Here is a 13,605-nt window from a genome sequence, read left to right as displayed (position 1 = left end):
TTAATTGCTATTTACCAGGCCTGCGCAGCAACCAAAACACAAGGGCAAGCAGCTACCTTTCCGGAGTCCGCACGGTCTGGGAGCTCTTGAAGGCTCTTGTCGCAGATTGAAATAGAAAAACCGCCGCTCGCTGCCTCCAGCTGGTCCCGAGCCTGAGGCGGGGCCGGAGCTGAGGCGGGAACGGGGGCGGGACTGAGGCGGGAACGGGACTGAGGCGGGAACGGGGGCGGGACTGAGGCGGGAACGGGGCCGGGGCTGAGGCGGGAACGGGACTGAGGCGGGAACGGGGGCGGGACTGAGGCGGGAACGGGGCTGAGGCGGGAACGCGGCTGAGGCGGGAACGCGGCTGAGGCGGGAACGGGGCTGAGGCGGGAACGGGGCCGGGGCTGAGGCGGGGCTGAGGCGGGAACGGGGCTGAGGCGGGAACGGGGGCGGGACTGACGCGGGAACGGGGCTGAGGCGGGAACGGGACTGAGGCGGGAACGGGGCGGGGTCAGGACTGAGGCGGGGCCGGGGCTGAGGCGGGGCCGGGGCTGAGGCGGAGCTGAGGCGGGAACAGGACTGAGGCGGGGCCGGGGCCGCTCTCGGCGCGGGCCGCCAGGGGGCAGCGCGGGGACACCGGGCCGGGCGCTGAAGGAGCGGCTCGGAAATGTCTCGGTAAAGCGCAGGGAAGTGACCGTAACCCCTGGAAATGACCGTAAACCGTAACTGCAGAGCCGTAGCGGCGGTGACCGGCTATAGGGCCGCGCCTGCTCCCGCTTCTGCTTCACTGAGGGGTCTGCGCCGCACCTTCGGCCCTGGACAGGCCCAGACGCTGGAATCGCCTCCCTCCCTATCAAATCTTTACAATTTCTCTGCCTAAAATGAATTTTAAATGATAGAATAATTTCATTTTCAATAGTGAAATACAGCGGCACTTCCTGACAGTTGATGCCACAGAGGCAAAATGCTCGGTACCTCCAATCCCAGGCCACAGGGAGCTGTGTGCGCTGCCCAACAGCCCTTGGGGAAGAAAATTGTCCAGAAAATCTTACAAAGTAAATGGAAGGCATATCTGGAAGTGCAAACTTGTAGCCAGGTATTTATACCTATCTCATCCTTTTTACACTCAAGAAATCTAAGCTAAAGAATATCAGATTGTTACAGAATAGCCTAGCATATTAATGTATTCTTTACAAAAAAAAACCCTCAAACATTATCTTTCCCGAGATCCAGTCCCCAAGAACTGCAGTTCATATCCTTAAAATGCTCTTAGAAGATTGAAACACATTTAATGGGTCCGAAACACAGAAATTTGGATCTAGATTTAGTTCAGACATGTTTGTTTCCCTGGCAAAATAATCTTCAAATAAGGAGTGAAGCAAAGAACTTGAGCCAAGCAGTCTTGTTTCCTTTGACTGGAAAAAAAAAATGGAAGGAGCATTTAATATTAAAATACACTAATTTAGAATTAAAAATAACAGATACACAATATAAAATAGATGTTTGCTACAGGGCCTGTGGGATGAGATCAGCTCAGAAAGACTTTGTAGATCCCCTCTGGATAAGGCTGTGGGGTGCAGATCATTTGCCTGTACAAACATCCTTCACACCAAATGATGTTCAGTAGTACAGTAGTAGCTCAGTGACCAGACTAGGAGGTATTCACTTTTCTAAAAATCTCTAATAAAATTAGAAATGTATTTCAGGGAAACTGCTGGTAATGGCAATTGGATCAGTAGGGGTGTAGAAAAGCTGCTGCATGAACTCCCAGCCTGAATGTCTGCTGGAGTAAAACAGGAGTACTCTGCTGATGGAATGAAGATACAGTGCAAAAAAACCTGCATCATGTACAGATACAGCTCAGAGTGGTAAGCCTAGGTACTATAACATCTGTTATGTCAGATTTTGCCATCTCCTCTGTACACATGGAAGCATGGCCATCCAAGGGATCCTTTTTTTGACAACAAGAACTCTTCACCAGATTTTGGGTCCAGAATGCTCTGGGTGTTTCCCTGGGACAGCTGCAAGGTATCTTCAGCTACAAGACAATAAAAGGATGGGACAATGCAAGGAGTTGCAGACTGTCCTGGGACAAGCCATAGGCATGCCTGGTGTGAGTCTGTCCCTGGTAGATGACAGCACATCAGCCTGCCCCAGGCGGGGTGTAGGGTGGTCATATGAGGCCCCAGGTTGTGGCTCTGTGGGCCATCCTTGAGGCATCTCCATTTTGTCTGGTATTTTATCATAAATTACTTTGGCAAGTGAAGGACTAAGCCCTGTCCCAGATTATGCTTCTGCCAGAGCAGGGAAGGTAAGTGCTCATGGCTGGAGTGAAGCCTGGCTATACATTAGAAGGTCTCTGGGTTGTTTCTGTAGCCCCTTTGGATGGCAACAGTTTTCCATTCTTTGGGATATTGTCTAAACATAGTAAAAGCCCTAATAACTGGCATTGTGCCATCCGCTTTGTGTTGAAGGGAGGCTAAGTCTGAACATGGCTGAAATATACATTTCAAAGCCCCGTTCCTGCTTGGGCAGAGATGCATCCCATAGCTTGTGCTGCACTGACAAGAGGCCATTGTGCTACATCTGCTCCAGTGCCTGGACAGCAAGTGACAGCCATGAACAAGCTGCTTTGCACAACAAAGAAAATCCTGTGAAAACCATTTTAGAAGCCTGAAACAGGACTGAGACTACAGATATAATGATTTCAGTGTGTACAACAGATGGAGACTTTAGAGCATGGAGCCACTAATCTATGGATTACAGACTCCCTAATTATAGACTAACATTTACCATTTATGAGAGGCACTTCTGCCAAGGGAGGGATCTTGCAGGTCAGTGCTCAACAACTGAATGCCATTTTAGGGATAACTAGGGAAAGCATGGAGATTGGAAAATGTCACTGTACCACTGTCTTGCACATTTGTATCTTCAAATGCTGCTCCACTGCAGATCTTGAAACTGGGACACCTCTGGTGGGCTTGATGTGCACTCAAAGGCAGGACCCCAGCTGCGTGAAACAGGTTTGCCCACACCAGGCACTCCCTTGGGGATGGATTGGCTGTCAGCAAATCACATTTCTCAATACAAAGACAGAGCCTCCAAGAACCAGTAACAAATCTTCAGCACCAAACACAAACCTCAACATTGACTATAATACTAATCCCAGTATGATTCCATCTTACTGAGTTCTGGCCTTGGAACAGATGAAAACACTATTCCTACTCCTTTGTGCCTAATTTTGTCCCAGTCAGTTATGTAACAAACCATGCAGTGAGATGTACAGAGCCCACAAAACTAGCACTACAATCAACTGATATCTTTGAGCCCCGGGACACAAGAACTAAAAGCAATCAGCAACCTAGCAGGTGACCCCATTGTCATGGGCCCTCTATATATGACCCAAACAAGGGTCATTTATAAACTAAGATCAACAACTCTTTTATTCCAGATTCCTAACCCTAAGAATCCTAATCCACACTCTCAGCCTGAGCCTGTCCCTGTGTCATTTGTTATTTCCAGACCTACTTACATGATAATGACTGGGAGGGAAAACAGCTTTGGCATTGATGAACCTGGTGTGCCTGGCTGGAGTCAGCAGGGCTTTGAATCCAGAGCCCTAACTGAGACCTTGTCACCAACCCTGCTTCCTGTCATACCTAAATTAATGATAACTCTTTGGTTTACTTCTGGCTTTATACTACACCAACCTTCCTTGTAAAATGCAGAAATTTACCTAATGCTATAAATTGCCCAAATTCCCCAACTGCCTCAGACACAGAAAAAATAGCCACATTTGAGCCATGTATGACACAATCAGAGAAACAAACCCACTCAGTAAAGTTTTGAGTCCCCAAGTGAGTGGGACAAACTCTTTCATGTGCTGGGGTATCAGCTGCTGACTCTCATGTTTTAAATGCTCTGGTCTTGAGCAGATAATTTCCTTTAATAAAAAACTGTGATAAAAACATAGTAAGGATCATCTCCAGCAAGATCCTTCTGCAGTAAGGATCAGTGACTCATTAATTCTGATTTCTTTACAATAGCCATAGTTATGTGCATTCAGAGATTTGAATGGAACTGGAAGTCTTTTATTTGTACATTCTTTGTATGTTTTCAACCATCCCAGAAGCTAAGTCGTGTTAACGTGACACAAAACATACTTTACAAAACAAGATTATTATTCTGCTTTGCATGGTCCAGGGGAAACATAATGAGCTTCACTTCCTGGAGACAGATAAAGGAGGTCTGAGACCTGGCAGAAGACAACATATTTCAGCAGAAGTTTCCAAGTTAGTGATCTGAACTCTTGCCCAGGCATGCAGAGAATACAAGTGGATGTTTTTTAGGATTAATGGAGAGACTACACTGAAAAAGAAGGTAGGAAAATGGCAGATTTGGAAGTGCTCAGCACACAGGAAAATAGGTCTGTTTTCATTAGTCATCTAAAACAGATTTTTATGAATGGAAGCCAAGGAAATCCTTCAGGATCATTCTGACGAGTAGCACTGGATGCAGTTGTATTTTAGGTCCTGAGTTTGCAAGCTGTGATACTCTCCCTAATTTAAATCCAGAGAAATATTCTAAACTACAAAAATATCATTAGTCATCAGTGTAGAATGTGTGTAACAGTTTTTCAGGATGAGAACCTGTCATGATTTAAGCCCAGCCAGCAACAAAGTACCATGCAGGGCTTTCCTTGCCATGTTCCCAGCAAGGCTTCCTCAGCTGCAGACCACTCACTGAGGCCTGCACTGTCCCCAGCACTCGACTTTGGGTTGTTCCATAAATGCCCTTGTTGTTAGAGCTCTGCCAGGAAAATCTGAACCTCTCTGGTAATTTCCTTATTGTCGTGGAAAGTACTAGTAATACTCAAAGGAAAAACGTGAATGCATTAGAAACTATTACTAAGCAAGTTTCAAACAAAGTAAAGCACATAAAATTACAGAGAAGGTACACACTCCTTAACAGGATTAATGCACACATATTACATGTCTGTAAGACAAGCCAGAGGAGAGCAGTGGGCAGCTGTGTGAGCTGGAGGTCAGACCCCCTGCAGCATTAGGAGTTCCAGAGAGCTGATGCTGGGAAAGTCCTCTGTGTAAACCTCTTCACCCAGAACCAGCACACACTCTCAAACCAGACTCTTGGTTTTGAATACAAATAGAAAGCATTGGTGCTAAACTTCCTCTGTCACTTCCAAGACTAAAGAAGAGGTAAGAACAGCAAAGCCAACCAAGTATTATAGCAAAAACCTACAGAAGTTTGGGCTTCTTTGTATATAAAGCAGAAAACTTTTTAAGTGGCCAGGTCCCCCAAGATCCTTCTTTAAGCCCCAGGTAAGCCAGCCAGTAGTCAAAACTTCTTAACTGATAGGGGCTGTGAAAAGAATTCAAGCATTCCAGCTTGGCAGGAAAGACAAGCCTCTCTTTTTACATTCTCAGCACAGAAACTTCCAGAGTTTACTGTGGTATCTGTTACCTGGATTTTTATCAGCTAGCCTAGTCCCTGAATGAAGGATTTGAATATTCTGAGAGACAGCCACTTAGTCTAAACCTGTAAGAACAAACCATGGATATGGAACCCAACACTGTTCAACCTGCACCTAACCTGCACAAATGTGTGGGTGACACACACAGGTTCTCACTTCTGTATCAATGTTTACATCAAAAATAATAGAAAGGTAAATCACTAATAGTGAATCAGAAAGGCCACAATGCAAAAGTAACCTGCCATGTTCCTAGACATGTTCTGCCAAGAGAAATCTCTTACTCCATAGCAATGGAACAAGTGCAGGGAAAAGGATTTTAGCTTCACAGAATGTGAGTGGTTCATTTGGCAGTTATGGGTCTCAAATTCTTAAAATTATATATGTTTTATGGATACATAAAAGCTGCATTGCAGGTAAGAAATTAGCACATCTGGGTTGCAGACTGAGTTCAGTCTCAGACATTCAAAGCTTATCATAACAGATGCAACATTCATATGCTTTCATAGGGAAATGACTAACAAACTGCCTTTCACAATTTCCCAATCCAAAACACCTTACTGTGTTTTGAAAGTTCACAGCAATTGATGCTGATAACTCACTCTTGCTCTGGAAAGGACCAATAACAAAATGCTGCAGTTTGACCTTGGGTTCCAGCCTCTCCATCGAGAAAGCATCTGGCTCTCTATCTGTTCACTTTCTCTCTCTTTGGTCTTTTTCATACTTAGTAAAATTCATAAAGCAGTGACACTCAGCACAATGGAATTTTGTGGTGCACAATTCCCTATTAGATAGCCTGCAGTCTGATGAGTCATCTCGGCTCTTTCCACCACTGTCTGCCCGAGGTGTGGCACTCACAGTCCACTGGTTTAGAAGTAAAAAGCAGCTGAGATGAAAGAACCAAGCCAGAAGTTAGGAAAAGCAAGGAGCAAAGGTAGCTATAAGCATACAGACAAAACCTTGATTTTAATTTAATGTCTGTGCCACACAGTAATCCCATGAAGTAAGGTGAGGATTTCCCTGGGAAACAGCAATGAGGGGTGGTCTGAACCTGGCACAACCTGCTCTTCTCAAACTTTGGGTCTGTCACAGGCTGACACTGACCTTGATGTAGCAAGCTTTGTTTGGGATTAAGTTCCCCTTTTCCACGTGATTTCTTCCAGGTATTTGATGCAGCTGAGATTAGGTTCTGGCCTTCAGACAGAGTCCTGGGTTTCATATGAGCAGCTGAAAAAGAGTTGAGGGAACAAGCAATTCCAAGACTGCTTGCAAAAGAGTGGTCTTACAAAGGAGTGGAGGGCAGGCTGTGTTTGGGTGATGGATTTTGGTAGCACAGAAGTGTTTTTCTTCTATTCCCTGAAAAAGCAGGACTGTAAGCTGCTTGCTTTTCCATAGGACATAGTGAGCAACATAGATGGACATTATCTATTTTTATCTATTTTAAGATCTGTGTGGAAGGGATAGCCCACCAGTCCTTAATGGTAGCACAACTTAACAGTAATTTCAAAGGAGAATTTGGTGGGACAGTGAATGCAGACTGAACACAATTTCTAACATAATTAGATCAGCTGGAGTTGTGAAAATTAAGTGAAAAATTAAGATGCAGTCCCAGCCATGGCAAGCACAGGCTCTAGCTCCTGCACGGCATCAGTCACTCCAGTTTACAGAATATGGTTTTCCTCCAAAGCAGCAGCAAATGGACTGACAGGCAAGGAGACCAGGTCCTTCAGTCACCACCTGGTTCCTGTGGTATTTAACCTCTTTCGTGCATTATACCAGGGTGTGCAGGGCCATGACATAAAAATGCACAAATGGCAGCTCTGTTTCCTTTACCAGCCTGGCCAAAGTGTATTTGACTGCTTGCTTCCTCACAGTCACAAGGAACCATAAAAACAAACAAGCAAACATAGTACCTTTAAATCCACTGTAATTCTACTCTGCTGACATCTAATTACTCATTATAGACTTGTAATCACTGGCACATAATCACTAATTATCTCTAGATACACCACCTGTTTTTGCATCAATGTGCTCCCCTGAAGCCACAGCTTGAGGGAGAGAGAGGTTGAAGGCAAGGACAGTTCAGGTCTGCAATGGTTGATTAGGTCAAGTGCAACACCATGGAAACAAGGAAATCTCATCTTAGTCCTCCAAGTAATTTCTGGGAATAAAAGCAGGCACAGAAAAGAGTAGCTGGTGATCCCTAAGATAAGCTGGAATGAGAGGGAGTCACAATAGCAGATATGCTTGGAAGCAAGTCAGCATTTGCCATCACAGCAGAGGCCAGACACAGAGTGAGACCAGCCAGGCCAGGCTTCACATGCCTGATGCTGGGAAGATGCTGGATGATGCCCCACAGGAAGCAGGGAGCAAACAGGACTAGGTGGAAAGAGACTGATTTTGAAAGGCAGAACATGAACTGAAAGGAGCTGGGCTGACTGCTCTTGAAGTGAATCTGGTGGCACACATCTGGCATAATATTCTGGGCTTCAAAGTTATACAGAATGCATGTTTTCTTACATAAATCCATCTAATCCAGGCCCTAATGGTCTGCACCAAGCCAGACAGCTGTTACAGAGGCTAAAATCTCACCATTCCTGAAAGTGTGATCCTGAAGGTACCCATTGACATGCAAACAACAGATGTCTACAAGTTTACTTGGCTGTTCCTAGAAATCTGGAGTTGCATCTCTGGGTTAGTCCATCTTCATAGAAGGTGGCTGGAGCTCACCTGATGTGCAGAACCTCCAGGGTCACCCGTTCCTCCTTGTTAGTTCAGGTGGGTCCAGCAGACTCTAGCCAGGCTGGAATATTTGGCGTTTCATACTGATGCCCAGATCTGTTCTTCTGACCCTCTCTTGAAAACATTACTTACCTCTGGTGCATTTTGTCCCCAACAACTTAATAACTGAGTGACTCAGTTTGCATCTGACTGCAAGGCCTGCAGTGCCATGGGAGTCCTTCAATACTGAGAACAATAGCAATCCTTGCTTGGAGGACCTGGTGAGGGAGAAGGAGAGTCCAGATTACCCACAGCAAAAATTTCAGAACTCTTTTTCCACAACTATTATTTTTTAACATTTTGTTTCAGGAGGAAAAAAATACCCCACGTGTTGAAACACTGGAATTTTCCATGGGGTTTTGCTCAGCACTAAACAAATCTGGGAGCAAAAAGCATTACTGCATTTCAGAAATATTCTTGGAATAACTGAGCACAGAAGATTATAACTTCCAGCTGCTTATCAGATTTGTGGTCCCTGTTAGTATGACAGACCAACAGCATGCTGAAGTCAGACAATGTGTGTTGCTTGAAATTACTCCCTCCAACAATACAATAGCATTCTGCAGTAGAAATTACCACACTGTTAACCTACTCTCCCTGTGGTTTTGGCATGAAACACTGAACAAGTTTTTGACAGAATCAAATGCTTTGCCTTTCTGACTCTGCAGTGGTTTGGCTTTGGTAAAGGATTTCACCAAGGACAACACTCTGCACACAGCAGTTCCACAGGGACTGGTATGCAGAGCAGCCTGGAGGATCACAGAGGTCTGTCTCATCTTCTAACACGCCTGTGTCTGAAAGTTTAGGAATTGGAGTGTGGTGATGGAGGCATCGGCGACTGGCCCTCCCCAGCTGATTGAGACAGCAGGCTCATCAGTCACCTGCCCTTCACAGACATGCCATTTCTGCATGAACAAAAGAGCCCACCCATCTCTGACCTCTGCTTCTACATGTAAGTGGGACAATCAGATTTTCTTGGCTCTTTCACTGTTCTTTTTGCATTTGTACTTAGCCTGACTTTCCCTGAGGCACGTGAAAGGCAGTGCCAGGGGCTGTCCTGACATTGCTGCAAGAATGATAGTAGGACAACCCTGTTTATCTGGCAGCCTCCAGAAACAGGACATGCTTGCAAATCATGACTGCAGAGTATGAGATGGCAGCTCTAACTTTGCATGAAACAAGACAACGAGGATTTACTTCATCATTGCAACTTATCATGCATGTAATAAAGGGATGCAGTTTTATCAAATGCTGTAGGAATCAGAAGACATCAGTGTTAACCTGCTACTGTCACTCTCCTGCTGCTTCTCCAGCTGAAACCACAGACCTTAGAAGAAAACAAGCTACAAAAGCTTATGTGCATTTATCCTGCTCATAATATTATACAGTTGTTACATCACATCCTTTTCACATGCAATCAAAGATCTGCTGCCACCAGACCCACAGGAAAATCAGTGTAAAACCATTCTGTATGGATCTGACATCAAGGAAGGAAATGTCCTCATTCAGGACACGGCTCAAGCTTGTCAGCATTACTGAAGGAAGGGGTCAAATCCCACCTAATGTCAATAGTCTATTTCCTTCAAATAACACAATATTCTCTGAGTCTAATGAGCATTGTAGTCAGAGCTATGGAGCCCGAGATACTTCCTGGTGTAATGAGCAATTTCCAGTGACACAGGCAGCATTATGTGAATGGCATGTCACAGTCTGGGACATGCTTCACTCTTTTAAACCCTTTTCTATTTTTATTACAGATAGAATGATGTTGCATGAAGCATCTGGGAGCTGGGAACCAGCAGAGAAGTTTGCCAGCAGAAGATGTAGGGTTTTTCCAATTAACAAACTGCCCACTACCCTGACAAATGGAAAATAAATTAGCAAAGTCATCAGAAAATACCCATTGGAGGACAACAGTGCCTTGGCAGTGGCAGGTAAGATGACCTAATTTGACTTCTCTGTCAATACCTATGCTATTTGAATGATTTGGTTGGCAATTTAAATTCCTCTTCAAACATTTAAAAGATACCAGTAAGTCTGACAGCCTCATGGAGAAAATGCCTGAGAAAGTGACCCAACACATTGTGCCTCTCACTGGACACTGTGAGGCTCGGGCTGTTCAGAGCCTGTGATTCCCCACACAGGACCCCAGCTGGTGCTCTGGCAGCAACCAGTGAGGCCAAAGAGACCAGCACTGGGGTTTTGAGAGCACAGAACATGAAAATGTTCCCCAGACAGGGTGATTATGCCCCATCTTATTAACTAATCCTTTTGCAGAAAGGGATTTGCTTACAGACCACTTCCCAAAAGGCTGCACCATTCCCCCATTCATAACCAGTGCAGCTCACCTTGTAACATGACTGATTTCCATTTCTCAGTGTGCCTTAAACAGCTCTTACTCAACTAGAAAGACACGAACTAGAAGCCTGCCACTACAGAACTTCCCATAAGATAAATGCTGTTCCCTAGGTCAGAAGAGCAGCCTATTCCTATCCCTTCAAGACAAAGCCAGCGGTGTCCATCTGGCGGGCTCAGCTCAGATTCCTGACCCACCAGGACCAGCACTTCTGCTCTGGGGTCAGGATGTGAACCCAGCCCTCAAACCAAGGGAACCCTTGTGGGACTGATGGTTGGCTCTGGTGGGTCCTGTGGCAGCACAAACCACATGAGCTCATATGCCTACCATCTCCATCCTCCCTGGGCTCAGCCAGGGCAAACAGCCTTCCCACTGGATCCCCTCCCTGATCTCTATCTTCAGTCTACTTTGTACAGAGGAGCGAGAGGAGGGCTGGTTTGCCAGCTGGGTTTGAACTGCACCACTCATGACTGTTTGCCTGACAAACATTTTTGTCCATGAGCATGTAAACATGTGATTTGAAGAAAAGAAAATTTGCTTAACTACAGGGGGCAGACATTTTGTCATTCTATAATTAAAAGCTTCACATCAGATCCAAGACTTAGATATACAGAAATACAAATAATGCCTTCTTGCTGGACTCAAAAGCAACCATGCAGTGAACACACAGTGAACACAAACTTCAATTTTCATGGTATTCTTGAACTAGTAGCCTTTTAACACCTAACAAAAAAGATCTTAAAAGTGAATAGCAATTTGAAAAGTAAAAATCAGGAACTGTTCTTTATACAGTGAATGATTTTCATTAAAAGTCAGATTTTAAAGCCTTCACTTCCCAGAAAAGCCCTGTAGTCCTTTACTGGTGCAGATAATTTCAGTGCAACCATCTATGCAGCACAAGGCACCAGGAAACATAAACATTGGAATCAAGATTTAAATAAATATTGCTATTAAAGTACAATGCTGGAACTTTTGCATGTGTGCAGAATCAGACAAAGGCCAGGCCCTGTTCCAGAGAATTTTAATTCCCCTAAAGTTGCACAGCCATATGGAGATGTCCCAGCCAAAAGAAGCAGCTCACTCTGACTGCACTGTGGTTAGTGCAGGCAGGCACAGGGCAGCCTGCAGAGCTGGAGACACTGTTCCCAGGAAAGGCTCACTCCTCACATGCTGCTGCTTGGCCCTGAGGAGGCAGGGGCTCAGCTGGCTGTGTGAAACATGCCAGCCCCCAGCTCCAACATCAGCACAGCCACTCACCGGGGCAGAAGTGTCTGAGAGGGGGTTTCGTCTTCCACTCAGTGGATCCCACTTGCAGCAGGAGGAGGATAAATTCCTTTATGCTGAGGCAGTCCCTTAGGAAGGTGGGCAGCCTGGAGGTGTGCATTTGCTTGGCCAGCACTGGTGGTTTTGCTGCTAAGCATCCGGTTACAGAGGAAGAGCATTTGCTAGGAGAATAGGAGTAGAAAAAAACTCAGGAACAAACGTGTTCTGGCTATTTGAAGAGGTATTTCCTTCCCCAGCTGCCAACCACTGCTGCTGCCCCTGAACCTGAAATCTGACAGCACTGGGCTCTTCTCCTGGCACATCCCAGTCAGGTGGCAGCAGGGCTCTGGTGCTGAGCATCATGAAGCCACAATGCTGGGGCAGCTGCATCTTAAAGTTCACAAAAGAGCCCAAGAACAACCAAATGCAACCCTCTCTAGTGCTGCTTTAGAGAAAGTAAGGGCAGACACTGACCATTATTTCACTGTGCTGTGTAACACAAGGCTTTTAAACTAACTTCCAAATTTGTAGGCATAGTCTGTTTATATTTAATGCATCCTCTCTTCTCCTAACCCTTTAGACATGAATAATTAGTCAAAAATTCAAGTTACTGTAGATTAGTCCACTTAGACAGAGAAAACACGGACTCAGCTAATGACACTGGTACAAGTCCAGTTACAAAAGCAGACTGCTTCCCAGCGTGCAAAAGGAGAGAAATTCTCCCAAACCACTTCCTCCCACACAGCCTCAAGCCTCGATCAGCCAGTGCCCCCAGACTGCCTCTCCAGGCTTAATCACAGGGTCATTTTTCTCCATGATGGGCCGGGCTCCATGTGGATTTTCCTCAAGAACCACCAGTCCTCAGAGGACTGGCACTGATTTGTTTTTGCAGAAAAAGCTGAAAAAAGCATGACTGACAACATCTCATATCACAGTGTGAGAAATCACTCGACAGGATGCAGAGCCCAGGTACCACGTAAACTCGTTCTAGACAAAGAAATGAGCACTGGGCAAAACGATTTTAGTCAAAACTCCAGTTTTGGTGCTCCAAATAAATTTCACAGGCTACTATTGTTACACATCCATTAGCATTGGTAACACCCACTCCTGGCTGCCCGTCTGTCCTTCGGGCCTCCAGTACTTTTGAAATAAAGTTGAGCTCTCAATGGAGCTCTCAAAGCAACACCTTAACCCAGCCAACACACAGCGCTTGTTTGCCAGTCAGGAGCGCTGTCCTGGCGTCTGGGAGCAGTGACACCTTTGTGCAGGGGACAGGACTGTGCCTGCCTGTGGCGGCCACCCACCCGCGGTGTCCCCGCACGGACCGCGGCCCGGCAGAATGGGGTGGGCAGAGGCCGCTCTGCGGGCTGTACCACGGGGAAACCGCCCCGCGGCCGTCGGGGCTGCTGTCGGTGCCCGGCCCGGCCCGTCCGCCCCGCCCGGCCAGCAGCGAGCCGCGCCCGCGTGTCCGCACGGCTGGGGCGACCGGTGCTACCGACCCGGAGAGCAACGGCAGCCCCGGAGAGCAACGGCAACCCCTGAGACACCCGAGCGGCCGCCCCGGGCCCGGGTCCAGCCCAGCGCCGCCCCTCAGCGCCCGTGGGGCCCGCCCTGCCCCGCGGCCCAGGCCCCGCCGCCCCTCAGCCGCCGTCGGGCCCGCCCCGTCCCGCCCCGCGGCCCGGCCCGCCCGCGGCCCCGTCCCGTCCCGTCCCGTGCTGCGGGGATCGCGGCGGGG

This window comes from Zosterops lateralis, assembly GCF_965231275.1.
Source record: "Zosterops lateralis genome assembly, chromosome: 14".
NCBI lineage: Eukaryota > Metazoa > Chordata > Aves > Passeriformes > Zosteropidae > Zosterops > Zosterops lateralis.
The sequence above is the reverse complement of the archived record's forward strand: the minus strand, read 5'-3'. Positions refer to the sequence as shown.